The sequence below is a fragment of the Puma concolor genome, chromosome A1 (assembly GCF_028749965.1).
Source record: "Puma concolor isolate L17-30 chromosome A1, mPumCon1.1.hap2, whole genome shotgun sequence".
Taxonomy (NCBI): Eukaryota; Metazoa; Chordata; class Mammalia; order Carnivora; family Felidae; genus Puma; species Puma concolor.
This window is the reverse complement of record NC_141667.1, coordinates 85,941,127-85,956,538: the sequence shown is the minus strand read 5'-3', so window position 1 is coordinate 85,956,538 and position 15,412 is coordinate 85,941,127.

Genomic DNA, 15,412 nt, shown 5'->3' with positions numbered 1-15,412 from the left:
AAGCAGTAAACTATTACTTTATTAAAGATTTTTATTGATTTGTACCATATTCATGACACTGCACATTTATAGCATAAAATATAACAACTCATGAGCTGCCTTTGAATTATTTGACTTATTTGTGTTGTGATAGATTTTTGACATATTAATGGACAGATAATACAAAAAGAAAACTTGATTAGTGCCCTGGTAATAGATGGTACTATGGCTGTACCTCAAACAACATGCTATGTCTTAAAAAAATATTCCAGTATTTATAGCATTTAATTTTGAGTGGGGGGTATAAAGAAACTTCTTGAAAGCTATCACCCAAGTTCTACCATAGGAGAAGCAAGTCTAGGGAAGGATTGGGTCAAAAGTGCGTAAGTGTCTGACAGTGTTGGTTAGTCAGGAAATAAGACATTAAAAAGGAAAAGATTAAAACATTTTTGATTACCTTATCTACATGCCTTGTAAAATGTTAGTACAGTATGAGAAACACAGGAAACATCTGAGATTTGCTTTCACACTGCTTCTTCCAAAATCTGTTAATCATTTCTTAACATCCGTGATGCTCAAACGATCTTAAACATTGTTGAAAATACACTATCCTGGGTAATAGACTCCCTGTATCTTCTCTCCTATATATGCCACTAAGTGCCTGCCATTCAGTAGACCCTTAATACAAATTTGTTGAGTGAATACATAAATATGTGGTAATTTTCAATGTAGAAATAATTTTAATATATCAAAGAGAATTATTTAATTTCCTGGCTTTTAAACATTTTATTAGAGGAATAAATTCTTACCAAGAACTATAGTAATCACAACTTTATTATCTCCTGTTTATTATAGATGTTATACTGCACATAGAAACCAGGCTATCATTTGCGTGGTAGCCATAACTTCAATGGATTTTCCGATATCAGTATAATCACTTAGTCAAAGAAGTTCGATCAATATATCAAGGAGTGTCTTACCAATAATCGAGCTATGTATTTCAACTGTATCCTCGACCCTTGTGATTCAAACAAAAAAAAAATATGAAGAAGCTGATGTTGTGAGAGTAAAATTTGGATAAAATGCAAACTGTACTTTCATACAGATCATCTTCTCTTGTTCTTTAGGCAGCTGCCACAACTGAAAAAAAGCATCTACATTGTTGAGAGTCTAGCTAAACTACTCGATAATATTGGTGTCTCAGCATCCATTTTGTGTGGCTAAAGAGTCTGCAGGAACCTGGAACTGACACTAACTACTCCTCCCTCAAGTGCATGCCCTAGATAACAATCAACAGAGTCACGGGAAAACATAAATTCCTGGTATGACTTCTGTAACACCCTGAACATAAGCAGCTTCTACTGCGTAAATTCTCTCCCATCTCTTTCCCTTTGTGCACCGCTTAGATAAAATCCCTGTGAAATTTAGTAAAACCCACCATGTTTTGGATTGAATTGACCGATCTGGCCCTAGCCCAGGAACAACCCCAAGATCCTCTTAAAGGCATGAATCCTAGGTCTTGAAGTTCGTTCTGCCTGCCCCCTGCTTTGATCTCCCCATGTGGCCGTTTGAGGCACGCTCTGGAATACCTCTTGGACCTGTGTCCAAAAACAATACAAAACAAAACAAAACAAAACAAAACAAAACAAAACAAAAAAAACCTCTCACTTTCCCTTCCTGTCTTTGTTGAACTGTGGCTCACCATCTAACACCTCCATACCCTGGGGGCTCTACTCAACAAATGTTAATCTAACAAAATCACAACACACTGGGTCTTAGGTTTTCAAAACATAAATGACACCATCAAAATGATGGAAACATTTTAATAAACACCGAAGTAACTATTTGCTGAAACTTGGTGCAATTTTGGAAATGTAAGGAATCTGGCATAACACAATAGGGTGAATTTTACTTTGGTGCTATTCTTTTAATAGCCTATGCATATAGGTGAGCAGCATTTAGAATTCTCTATGGAAGGAGGAATCTCGGCCAGATTGTTTGCCTTAGCTTTGGAAGCTCTTTGTCAATAATTCTTCCAGAATTACAGTGAAGCCTCGGGCCACTTTGAAGGATCATTGAGTGACTTAATTCTTGATAGTAAAATGCAGAAATTAAGGAATAGTTTTCTAAACCATGTTTATTGACTTCATGAAAGCTATTAATATCATTCAAAGGATTGTCTACATAAAGATAGTTAAGTACAGTGATAGACTTAGTTTTTTACCCCCTGTATCACAGCTGTGATCATATCATATCCCTGATATCCCTGTATCACAGCTAAGGTCATTTTACTTATTCAATAAATAGTTATTGTCTGACCACTCTGTGACAAGCTTCGCAGTTGAAGGAGTGACAAGTAGTGAATCAGGTGTGATTCTTCATGTAGCTCAACATGAGTAGCTTAAGAGAATCCGATTTAATAGTGAGCTCATATTGACCTTGTATGCAGATTCAAGTAGCTGTGTCAGCCTCTTGCTGTCTTATCTTTGAGTCTTATCTTTGAGCCATTGCACTTCCTTATTTTGGGGATCATGTTGAACATGTTTTCTTTCAAGTGTTCCTCACGACTGGAATTCAGCTCCTGATCCCCACAATTCACAGCGAGACTTTTCTCTATATCAGTGTAACCATCACAAACCATCTAAACATTAGTTATTGCCAAATTTCTCTGATGGCCAATTTCTCCTCCATTCTGAGACTTTGAGATAAATACTGTTATGGAAACTGATTAATGCAATGTACACATCAACTGCAACTCCAAATACTTCATGACAGACTCAGAACGTTTGCTATAAATGGCAGAGTAATGATGCAAACAGTTATGCAAGGGTGTAGAATGTTCGTGTTAAACACAATCTGCCTTACCTTTTAGGCTGGAAGATTTTCGAAAGATAGAACTAAGCTGTATTCTTGTCACAGCATTGAAGACAGGTTATTTTGTTTCATTAAATATTTCAATATTTTAATATAAATATATATAATGTATAATATATATAATATAAATATATATAATATATAACGGAAGAGGATTAATTTACTTCTCATTCAAGAATGACTTGGTAGTTTAGCCAAAAGAAGGGGTGATGTAAACCATAATTTTCCTCAAGTTTGGCATTATTTGCTTCCCGTTACTGAGTTAACTTCAAAATAGTCTCGTGTTTCAGTGATTGGTTATGTACAAATCCCCATAACTGTATTCTTACTGACTTCTTTAGTAATGGCTCCAATAGTTGAAGTATTTTTAAACTGAAATATATTTCACATACTAAAATATACACCCTTTTAAAGCATACAATTCAGTGGGTATAGCATATTCACAAAGTAGTGTAGTTGTCACAGTTATCAAATTCAAGAATATTTTTATCACCTCAAAAATAAATCCCATACCTATTAGCATTCACTTCTCATCCCTCCAGACCTTGGACCAATAGTCTCCTTTCTGTACTATGGGTTTGCCTATTTTAAACATTTCATACAAAAAAAAATTGTGCAATATGTGGTCTTTTGTATATGACTTCTTTCATTTAGCATGTTTTAGAGGGTCATCCATGTTGTAGCATGGATTATTTTTTCTTTTGGCTAAGAAATATTCTATTGTATGGAAATACTAAATTTTATTTATTCCTTTATCAGTTGATGGACCTTTGGGTTCTGTTCACTTTTCTGGCTTTTATGAATTGTAGTGTTATAAACATTTAACTAGTCTTTATATGGACATGTGTTTTCAATTCTCTTGGATACATATGTAGGAGTAGAATTTCTGGGTCATATGTTAATTTTATGTTTAACTTCATGAGCAATGGCCAAGTAAGCTGTACTATTTTATTTTCTAACAATGTATGAAAGTTCCTATTTTTCCATGATTGCCAAAACTTATTATTGTTTGTCCCTTTGATTATAAACATCCTAGTATTTGCAAAGTGGTATCTCACCATGGTTTTGCATTGCATTTGCCTAATGATGTTGAATCTATTTCTCATCCATTTGCACATCTTGGAAAAAATTGTATTCATATATTTTGTCCAATTTATATTAGAGTTATTGGACTTTCTCCTGTTTAATTCTAATAGTTACTTACATATTTTGGGTGCTAGACCCTTATCATATATAAGATTTGAAAATATTTTCTCCTATTCCATGAATTTTCTTTTCACTTTCTTAGGAGTATACTCTGAAGCACAAAAGTATAAAAATCTGATGAAGCCAAATTTGTCTATTTTTTCTTTGGTTGCTTTTGGTTTTGGTGTCCTATTTAAGAATCCACTGCTTGATCCAAATTTACAAACATTTACACAGATGTTTTATTCTGAGAGTTTTATAATTTTAATTCTTACATTTAGATCTCTCATTGTGAGTCAGTTTTTGTATATACTGTGATGAAAGATTACAACTTTCTTTTAGATGTGGTTTTACAATTGGCTTTGCAGTGTACAAAGAAAAACTTATTTTTTTCATTCAATTATCTTGGCACTCTTGTCAAAATTTTTGTAACTGAAGTTTGGTTGACACACAATGTTACATTATTTTCAGATGTATAGCATAGTGATTATACATTATGCTATGATTATCACAAGTTTAGCTACCATCTGTCAACATGTAACGCTATTACAATACCAGGGACTGTATTCCCTATGCTGTAATTTTCATCCCTGTGACTTACTCATTCCCTATCTGAAACCCTGTACCTCCCACTCCCCTTCACAACTTTTGTCCATGCTCCCTCTTTTCCTCTGGCACCTGTCAGTTTGTTCTTTGTATTTATAGGTCTATTTCTGCTCATTGTTTGTTTACTTATGTTTTTGTTTTTTAGATTGTATGTATAAATGAAATCATATGGTATTTGACTTTATCTGACTTAGCATAACACTATCTATGTTCATCCATTTTGTTGCAAATGGCAAGATCTCATTCTTTTTTATGGCTAATACTTAATTGTATGCATATATGTATATACATATGTATGTATATACATATGTATGTATATACATATGTATGTATATACACTGCATCTCCTTTATCCATTCATAAGCATTGTACACTTGGGTTGCTTCCATATCTTGGCTATTGTAAATAATGCTGAAGTAATTATAGGAGTGCATATGTTTTCAAATCAGTATTTTCATTTTTGGGGGTCATTAGCAAGCGGTGAAATTACTGGATTATATGATATTTATATTTTTAATTTTTTGAGGAACTTCCATATTGTTTGCCATAGTGACTAAACCAGTTTACATCCCCAATGACAGTGCATGAGTGTTCATTTTTATGCATATCTCCACCAACTCTTGTCACTTCTTGTCTTTTTGATACTAGCAATTTTGACAGAATTAAGGTGATAGACTCATTATGGTTTTGATTGGCATTTCCCTAATAATGAATGATAATTGAGCGTCTTTTCATGTGTGTGTTGCTCGTCTGTATATCTTCTTTGGAAAGATGTCTATTCAGGTCCTGTGCCTATTTTTAAATCAGATTATTACTTTGTTGTTGTTGGTCTGTGTGTGTGTGTGTGTGTGTGTGTATGTATGTATGTGTGTGTGTGTGTGTGTGTGTGTGTGTTATATAAGTTCTTCATATATTTGGGATATTAACCCTTTATGGGAAATATCATTTGTGAATATCTTTTCCCATTCAGTAGATAGCCTATTCATTCTATTGGTTCCCTTCACTGTGCACAAATGTTTTTTGTTTTGTTTTGTTTTGTTTGTTTTTGTTTTTTTAGCTTGGTGTCATTCCAATAGTTAATTTTTTCTTTTTTTCTCCTTGCCTCAGAAGACATGTCTAGAAAAATGTTGCTTTCTAAGACTAATGTCACAGAGATTATGGCCTATGTTTTCTTCCAGAAGTTTTATGCTTTCATGTCTCACATTCAGGTCTTTAATCCATTTTGAGTTTATTTTTGTATATGTTGTAAGAAAGTGGTTCAGTTTCATTCAATTTTCCCACAACCATTTATTGAAGAGACCTTCTTTTTCCCATTGCATATTCTGGCCTCTTCTATTATAGATTAATTGAGTTACTTTCTGGATTCTCTATTCTGTTCTCTTGATCTATGTATCTATTTTTGTGCCAGTACCATACTATTTTAATTACTATAGTTTTGTGCTATATGTTGAAACTGGAATTGTGATTAACTACAGCTCTTTTCTTCTTTCTTAAGATTACTTTGGCTATTCAGAGTCTTTTGTGGTTCTACACAAAATTTAAGATTATTTTTTATAGTTGTTTGAAAACTGCTGTTGGTATTTTAATAGGGATTGCATTAAATCTGTAGATTGCTTTGGTAGTATGGGAATTTTAACAACATTAATTCTTCCATCCATAAGCATGACATATCTTTTGTGTATTAGCTGCTTTATTCATCATATTTTACTGTTTCCAGAGTACAGGTTTTTCACTTCCTTGGCTAAGTTTATTTCTAGGTATTTTATTCTTTTTGGCACGATTGTAAATGGGATTGTTTTCTTAATTTCTCTTTCTCCTACTGTAGCATTAATATATAAAATGCAACACATTTCTGTGCATTAACTTTGTATTGTGCAACTTTACTGAATTCATATATTTTAAAGAGTTTTTGGTGGAATCTTTAGGGTTTTCCATATATCATATCATGTCATCTGGAAATAATGAAAGTTTTACTTCTTCCTTACCAATTTGGATGCTTTTTATTTATTTTTGTTGTCTAATTGCTGTGGCTAAGACTTCCAGTAGTTGTCTATTAAAAGTGGCAAGAATAGACATCCTTGACTTGTTGCTGATTTTAGATGAAAAGCTCTCAGTTTTTCACCAATGAGTATGATGTTAGCTTTGGGTTTGTTATATATAGCCTTTATTATGTAGAGGTATATTCCCTCTAGACCCATTTCTTGAGGATTGTTTTATTATGAATGGATGTTGTACTTTGTCAAATACCTTTTCTGTGTCTGTTGAGATGATTATATGATTATTATCCTGCATTTTGCTGTTGTGGTGTTTCACATTTATTGATTTATAAATATCGAACAATTCTTGCATGCCCTTGCACTTGATCATGGTGAATGACCCTTTTAATGTACTTTTTAATACAGCTTTAAATATTTTATTGAAGATTTTTCAGTTTATATTCATCTGGGATATTGGCCTATAGCTATTTTTTTTTGTAGTGTCTTTGTTTATCAGGGTAACGCTGGATTCATAGAAGTTTTCCTACCTCTTACAGTTTTTGGAATAGTTGGAGGCAAATAGGTATTAACTCCTTTTTGAATGTTTGCTCAAATTTACTTGTGAATTCTTCTGGTCCTAGACTTTTGTTTGTTGGGAGGTTTTTGATTATTGATTCAATTTGGTTACAAGTAATTGGTCTGTTTAGACCTTCTCTTTCTTCCAGATTGAGTTTTAGAAGATTGTATGTTTTTAGGAATTATTTTTTTTTAGGTTGGCAATATGTTAGCATTTAATCTTTGTAGTAGTCTCTATAATCCATTTATTTTCCTCTTTATTAGGGGGAAATTGTTGGTCCATAAGTTTCGTGTGCTCTCTTGGTCTGGCTTTGGTATTTGAGTAATATTGTTTTCATAGAATTAATTGTGAAGTACTATTTTATCTTTCACTTTTTGTGCACAGATGTTTATAATACCTTTATTTATAATGACCTGGAATTGGAAATAACCAAGATGTTTTCCAATAGGTGAATGGATAAACATTCTGTGGTACACTCATATGATGGAATATTATCCACCCATAAAAGGAAATGAGGCATCGAGCCATGAAAAGGCATGGAGGACACTTAAATGCATATTAAGTTTAAGAAGCCAAACTGAAAAGGTCTATATGATCTCCATTATAATTATATGATATCATGAAAGAGGAAAAACTATGAAGACAGTGTAAATATCAATGGTTGCCAGAGGTTCAGGAACAAAGGTTAAATGTGAGGGAATGTTAGGGCAGTAAAACTTTTTTGTCTGATACTATAATGGTGGATCCATGATATTATGTGTTTGTCAAACTCAGAGATGTGTGTGACGCAAAATGTGAACACTAAAATGAATTGTATACTATAGTTAATAGTATATTCATATTGATTCATCACTTTTAGCAACTACAGGACCCTAATGCAAGATGTTATTAATAGGAGAAACTGTATGTGGGAGGCGTAAGAGAAACTCTTACTTTCTGCTTACTTGTTTGGTAAATCAAACTGCTTAAAAATAAAGTTTATGAATTTGAATACAGTATAGTCTAGTTCACATTAAAACCAACTGAATCATATTAAAACCAAGCAGCAGGAAAAAAAAAATTGTACCTATACATTTCCACTTTCTCCTCCATCTTTTTGCTCTTATGTATGAATGAGATTACGTCTTCCTAAATGGTAATCCCATCAATACAGATTTGTAATTATTACTTTATCTAGTTGTTTAAAAAATCAGTTGGAAGAAAAAAGTGCATTACAAATAAATATAGCATTTATACTGTCTTCTATATTCCCCTATTAGTTACCTTTATCAGCATTCTTTATTTTCCATGTGAATTCAAGTTACCAAGCCATTACTGCATGCAATGAATTCATTTCCATTTGAAGGAGTTATTGTATGCATGGTTCAAGAAACCATCCTAGCAGTATAATAAAACCAGCTCTAGGTATTTTTGCCACAAATTACACAAGAGTTCTTCCGTGTCAATGAACTCTTCCTTTTATTTTACCTTCCCAGGTCTAAAACCTTCATGGTACTCTTGTACACATTCATTTTAAGGACTTCTTGTTTATATTAGCTAGCTATTTCAGTTATTTGAGTACATACCTATTTCTTCTTAGGCAGTAACTGCATTTCTCTACTGAGAGTATGTTATGATATAAAGCGAATTATTGTATATCTAGTGATGATAATGAGGGAAGGAATAGGCAGATCATGAGGACAAGCACCATCGTCCAAAATAACAGTATGAGTTGAAGTATTTAAAAAATTTTCATGTGGGGAGAGACTTCTCTGCTATATCAAGGAAAAGAAAATTTCTTTTTTAGCCTGGGAAATTTAGGAGGATCTGAACACTCAATATTCTCAGTCTTATTTACCTAGATGTGTAATGCCTACTGTCGGTTTCACCTATTTTCCTATAAAGATCTGATGTGGACACAGGAATATCTTACAGTGAGTGTTTGGACTCCTATGTAATTCGCTTGAACTGAAAAGCAGATTCTATGCTTGATTTTCAGTACATTGCCCTATTGCCGTGAACTAAGAGTCTGTTTAAAACTGCTGTTGATGCCCTTCAGTTTTCAGACAGATTAAAGTAACAATTTATATATAGCCTCCTTCTTTTTGTTTTGTCCAAAACCTCCAGAATCATCAAAAGGAGTCAAGCCACTTCTGGTACTAACTGAGGTAGTTTGGGCTTCCTAGAAAACTGAGAATGAAGTAAAATTTAAGGACTAACACTTACCTGAGAGGTGTGACCCAAAACAATGCTACTAAGGTAGGAGGTCCAGAGTAGGATGAGAAGAAAAAATACGTGATGAGTTTCTGATGCAGGCACTACTTCCTAAGCCATAAAGAGACAAAGCAGTTTGTTAGCCTTTTAGGAAATCTTAGACAGGTGGTACATAAACCATATATCAGAACAAATCACAAGAGGATAAATAAAAACAAAACGAATTTATCTTCCATATATCACTTGCCTATTGTTTTTCATTAATCAATATTTGTCGCATTGGAAATTCAACAGCTTTGTACTTTTAAGTTGTATCAACTATCCCTTTTAGCGCAATTGTTCAGTATCAATACTTAGCTTTAAACAGTTGTTAATTATCTCAAATGTGGAGATTTGATTTGCTGTGTGAATGGCAATTTACGGTTGTACTATACAACAAATACTTATCAGTACAAGTATCTATACTTAGTATATCACTTATAACATGATATACTTCAACAAATATATATATACTCATTATATGTATCATACTGTTTTTTAACATATATACTTAATATATGTATATGAAGACATACATATTAACCCTGGCTAAAAATGTCATATGATATATACTTAGCCACTCATCAAGTAAAATTTAGGAAAACACTTTTTAATGTTTATTTATTTTTGAGAGAGAAAGATAGCGAGTGTGGGGGAGGCAGGGAGAGAGGGAGACACAGAATGTGACGCGGGCTCCAGGCTCCAAGCTGTCAGAACAGAGCCCGATGCGGGACTCAAACCCACAAACTGTGAGATCATGAGCTGAGCTGAAGTTGGATGCTTAACTGGCTGAGCCACCCAGGTGCCCCAAAAGTAAAATTTTAAACTTCTCTTAGATATTCTGGGACCTGAATGCAGTACTATTTTACCTGATTTTAAGATAATAATATCAAATAAGTATAATATTTGCTCTCCATATTTCTTCAGACACACTTTTGCATGTTAAGAATGCTACCTATTTTTAGTTTGCTAATTATTTTTAGTATGGATGTGGTAGAACTTTATCTCATGCTTTTACCATATTCATGGATATAATGAATTTAGTTGCTGACATTTTATTCAACAATTTTATGCCTAATTTCATGACTTAAATAGGCTTAAATAAAAGTAAATACAAAATTAAAAAACAAAAAGTTCTTGATTGATTTGTACTATCCTTTTCAGGTTCAAATCCCTGAGATCAAGAGTCAACTGCCCTACTGACTGAGTTAGCCAGGCACCGCCTTTTCAGGTTTTGATATCAAGGTTTTTTTAACCTCATAAAAAGAATTGAATAATTTCCTTTTATATACATTCAGAAAAATAGAAGTTGGTAAGCTTGAGAAAATATATTCTATACATATTTAGTAAAATGCAGTGAAAAATCCAGGAACTATGGAATTGAAGATTTTTTTTTTGTCCAAGTAAAATTTTCTGTCTGTAAGGTATAGCTACTATTGGCAAAGAATAAAGCACTTCAGTTTTGATTGGAGAAATTGAAGGATTATCAGTTTATTTTCACTTAGATATTTGTGTTGAATTTAAATGCATATAAGCTTAAACACTATGATTTTTCAACATTAGAAACTTTTTTTTGATGTGCATTCTTTACTGACAGCCTATTCTCTGCCCAATTAAACCATTTTAACAGAAGAGTTTTGGAAATGGAGAGGGAGATATCTATATAAATAACTATAATGTTCTCTTATTTATTGACCATTTTAATATTTATTTTATTTATTTATTTATTTATTTATTTATTTATTTATTTGTTTGTTTGTTTGTTTAATTTTATTTTTTGAGACAGAGAGAGGCAGAGCATGAACAGGGGAGGGGCAGAGAGAGAGGGAGACAAAGAATCCGAAACAGGCTCCAGGCTCCGAGCTATTTATTGACCATTTTAATAATATATATCATCATGACTAGTTTTATTAATTTATCTATTAAACCATTTTGACAGAAGTTTTAGAAATGGAGAGAGGGATATCTATATAAATAACTATAATGTTTCTTTTATTGACCATTTTAACAATATATATCACCATGACTAGTTTTATTAATTTATCCATGAGAGTATATGGTTTTTGATAAATATTTCAAATAGTAGTGAATTCCTTGCAGTGTTATATGCCCTAAAGTCTGTGACAGCCTCGTGAATTATGGTATGTTGGATTATCAACGTACAGTAGTACTCTCTTAGAATCAATCTTCTAAATTCTAGAAATGTTATATGATTAATCTTGTAAAAGTAGTTTCAGGTTTTGTTTCTTTATTAGTGAGGTTTAAATTAATGAATGTTGCTAATCCAGGGTTCATTATTTCAATTAATAGTTCCAAACGTACTCTAAAAACTCAAAAAAAATACAAAACAAAAAACCCTTCACAAAACACTAAAAGATTCAGAGCTATTTGGCAGATGCTGAACTGTGTAAGGAAATGCAAAAAAAAAATTAACTTACAAAACAAACTTGACCTATAAATTATCCTCCTACAAGCCAACCCAACGACTATATTCAACCCTAAGGGCTCTCAATAGAAATGATTTGCTGAAATAAAGTAGTCCCTCAGTTACCTGAACCTTTAAGTGAAATCTCATACATTTTGATGAGCAGTAAAGAGGATAGCAGCACAAAGGATCCCCACATTTGCACTACTAACTTGGGATTGCTGTGAGAAACTGAGGCCAGTGGGCTGGTTGTCACTGCTGCTTCACTAGAATTTAAAATGCGGCTAATTCTGGTCTCAGTCATTCCCTTGTGGAATGGAATACGAGATTCTTTTGTGAGAGCCAGAAATCACCTGAACATATAGCCCTACTGGAGACAAGAAAAGAGGTGAACAGAACAAGGGTTTGGGGCAGAGGTGTGTGTACGTGTGTAGGCATGCTTGTGTGGAGGTATAGGTGGGCATGCATATACGTGCTTGTTCAGAGGGTTTATGATTGGTAACAGTTGAATGGTTTATAATTTAGACAAGGTCTTCTTTGCAACATATCTGGATGTACTTCAGGACATGGAGCCTTCCACACGTGCTCACTAATTTCTTAATGTACTAGATGCCAGCCAAGGAATGACTAGCTAATTAGGTTCTGCCTTCTGTTTGATTTTGTGAGGATAGCTTGAGGTTGCTTAGCATTTGCACCTCTAGAGCTGTCTTGGAAAATTTGGGTTCTGTGGCTTTAATTAAAACAATTTCCATTAGGATACACTTATCTGAAAATATTAATGTCAACTTAAGGTACTTTTTAAAAATCGTATCTCAAAGATTCCTTCTATAAGTACCCAATTTTCTAATAGTAAGAAATTATAACCTTAATTTTAGTGGAAGTATTTGGTTATAAGTAGGATTTTCCCTTAAATGACAACTTTCTGAATATCGTTTCCTGATTTATAATACAGTAGCAGCTAGTATTTAAAGAGAATTTTGCTCCTCATGATTCAGGCCATTTCAAATCAGGGTCCTTGTAAAGCAACAGTTCAAAAACAACTAAAAAATAAGCTTTGAGCAAATTTGGTTGTGTGAAATGCTTACTAGGTATGTGAACATGGGCAAGTATTTCACCTTTCTGAGTCTCATTTCCTTCTGTAAAATGGAAATCATACTTTAAAGTATGGTTATGAAAATTATAGGAGAAAATGTTAGAAAATGGTAAACAAACTGAATTATTTTTTTATGTGTATATATAGAGACGTATAGAGTCTTCTGGTATTAAGTAATTTGATACAATTTCCAATAGTATTTTGATAGTCTTAACCTTAAGTATTGTGGGATGTATCTTAATTTAGATGTATCTTAAAATCAGAATCTACATATAGGTTATCATTGGTTACAGGATTACTTCTCACCATTTTCATGAAAGAGACTATGGACAAACATTGCCAGTATTTCAACAAACAACCAGAGAGTTCAGACATGTTTTCACCCAAATTCCATGTGTGCTTTTGATAAGAACATGATCTATAGCTTCTTAAAATTGGAATCTACTGATTAAAGAGATAGTACTTCACATTCATTCTGAAATAAGGTTTCATGAATAAAAACACTGTCACTTAAATAATAATTCGTGCTCACGATACATCTAGTATAACTGTAACTTCATTTATTTCCATTTTCTTTATCATTTTCCAAAATCTTATCTGCCACTGCACTTAAGCTTGTTTATAAGTTGGGCATTTGTAGTATTTCCTTCTTAGAATAGAGCTCACTGAAATGTTGTGATAAAACATTTTGAATTAAAATGTAATGCATATTTATCATTTATTCAGTTTTAGCTCACCAAACCATAGGTGCAAAGAAGCAATGCTTCTTCTGTTAATGATCAAGGTATAGAAGTAGATACCCCTAATTCTTCAATTAATTCATTCTCCCTTTACTCATACATATCTTCTGATGTGTGGGTGTGATAATTTTGACTTTATTCCTCATTTCATTTTGGGTGTGCATCTTTTTTGTTTCTCTTTAATTTTATTTTTAATTTTTTAATGTTACTAACACTTATTTTATATGCTTAATTGATTCCTGTGACTTATCAATATGTTCACTGAAATGAACAATTATTTTTATTTCTTCTTATATCCTTCTTGAAAAAAAGGAGTTTATAAATAGTAGAAGCTCTTAATAATATTTTAAATAACATTTTGATAGAGTTGCTACTCACAAATTAAGAATAATGAAGGGCAGGAACACGGAGGAATTCAATCTTGATTAGCTTATCCACAATATCATGTATGTAAATCTTTAGTGGTTTTCCCAATGCTATAGGATAAGCACAAATTCTCTCACAGGCCCTAAATCCTGAACCAGTAATCCTGGTCATTACTAACTTCTCCAGCCTTAATTGCATGGCAATCCTAGTGACTCTCTGTATTTCTTTTATTTCCCTGTTCCTTTCCACTGCATGGTATTTGCAAGTGTGTTTCTGTGCCTAAAACCCTCTACATCCCACCCCAGCTCTGTAACTCTTACCTAACTTTCACATCTTGGCTATTTTTTTAAATTTCTCAAAGATGCACTATCTCCTCTCCTTCAGAGGTCAAATTACTTAATAATATATACCTTTATTGTATAGCACTGTATTCCTGAATTGATTCCTTCATGACTAACATAGTTGCAATTTTATATTAGGTGATTATGTGATTAGTATTTGTATTTTCTGTTTGACTCTAAGCTTATTTGTTAAATAGATGTATGAATAGATGTATGAAACTAGTTTATATCTTTCCTAGATCAAATACAGTGATGGTGGGAACAAGCAATATCTCTTACCCATATAGATTAATGAGGATACTCCTATTTTATTATAGGTGTTGTATTTACGGCAAGTGAACTGGATGTTTCCATGTTTATACCCATTTCTAAAACTCTTTATTGGTAGGCAAGGGTCTCTAAGTGTCAACCTACTCAATTTTTTTAATATACTAAAACTAAATTGTGGAATCATTTGGGAATTATTTGGACCATGGACTGTAAGCTAAATGCTCCTGACCTAAATTTTGTAACAGCATTATCTATTATCTTTCATGAGCTTCAGAATCTATTTCCCAAAGATGACTGAACATCATTTATTTATATTACACAAATACCTTAATTCTAGAATTCCCAAACTAAAAAATGTATTTTAGTCCTCCCAGAATTTATTTCTTCTGTTCATTTCCATTCTTTACATCCTCAGTGCTAATATTACAGAGTTGTTATTTTCCATTTTACCTGAACTATTCTAATAACCTTGCAACAAATTACTGCTGACCCTTTACCCCCATATCCCATCACTACTAAAAGATATAATATGCTTCCATCAGTAACAGTGGATCATTAGCAATCATTTACAGTAAGGGATACCTCAATGGAATGGGAACGAATGTATCAGAACTCTCACACATGGGAATTTCATATAATTTGAAGTCCCACTTTTATATTTAGAAACATCTCCGATGCATGAAAGGAACAATGAATTCAACATGCAATAATTTAAATAGGAGTTTTCATTTTGTTGTTAACCTAAGAA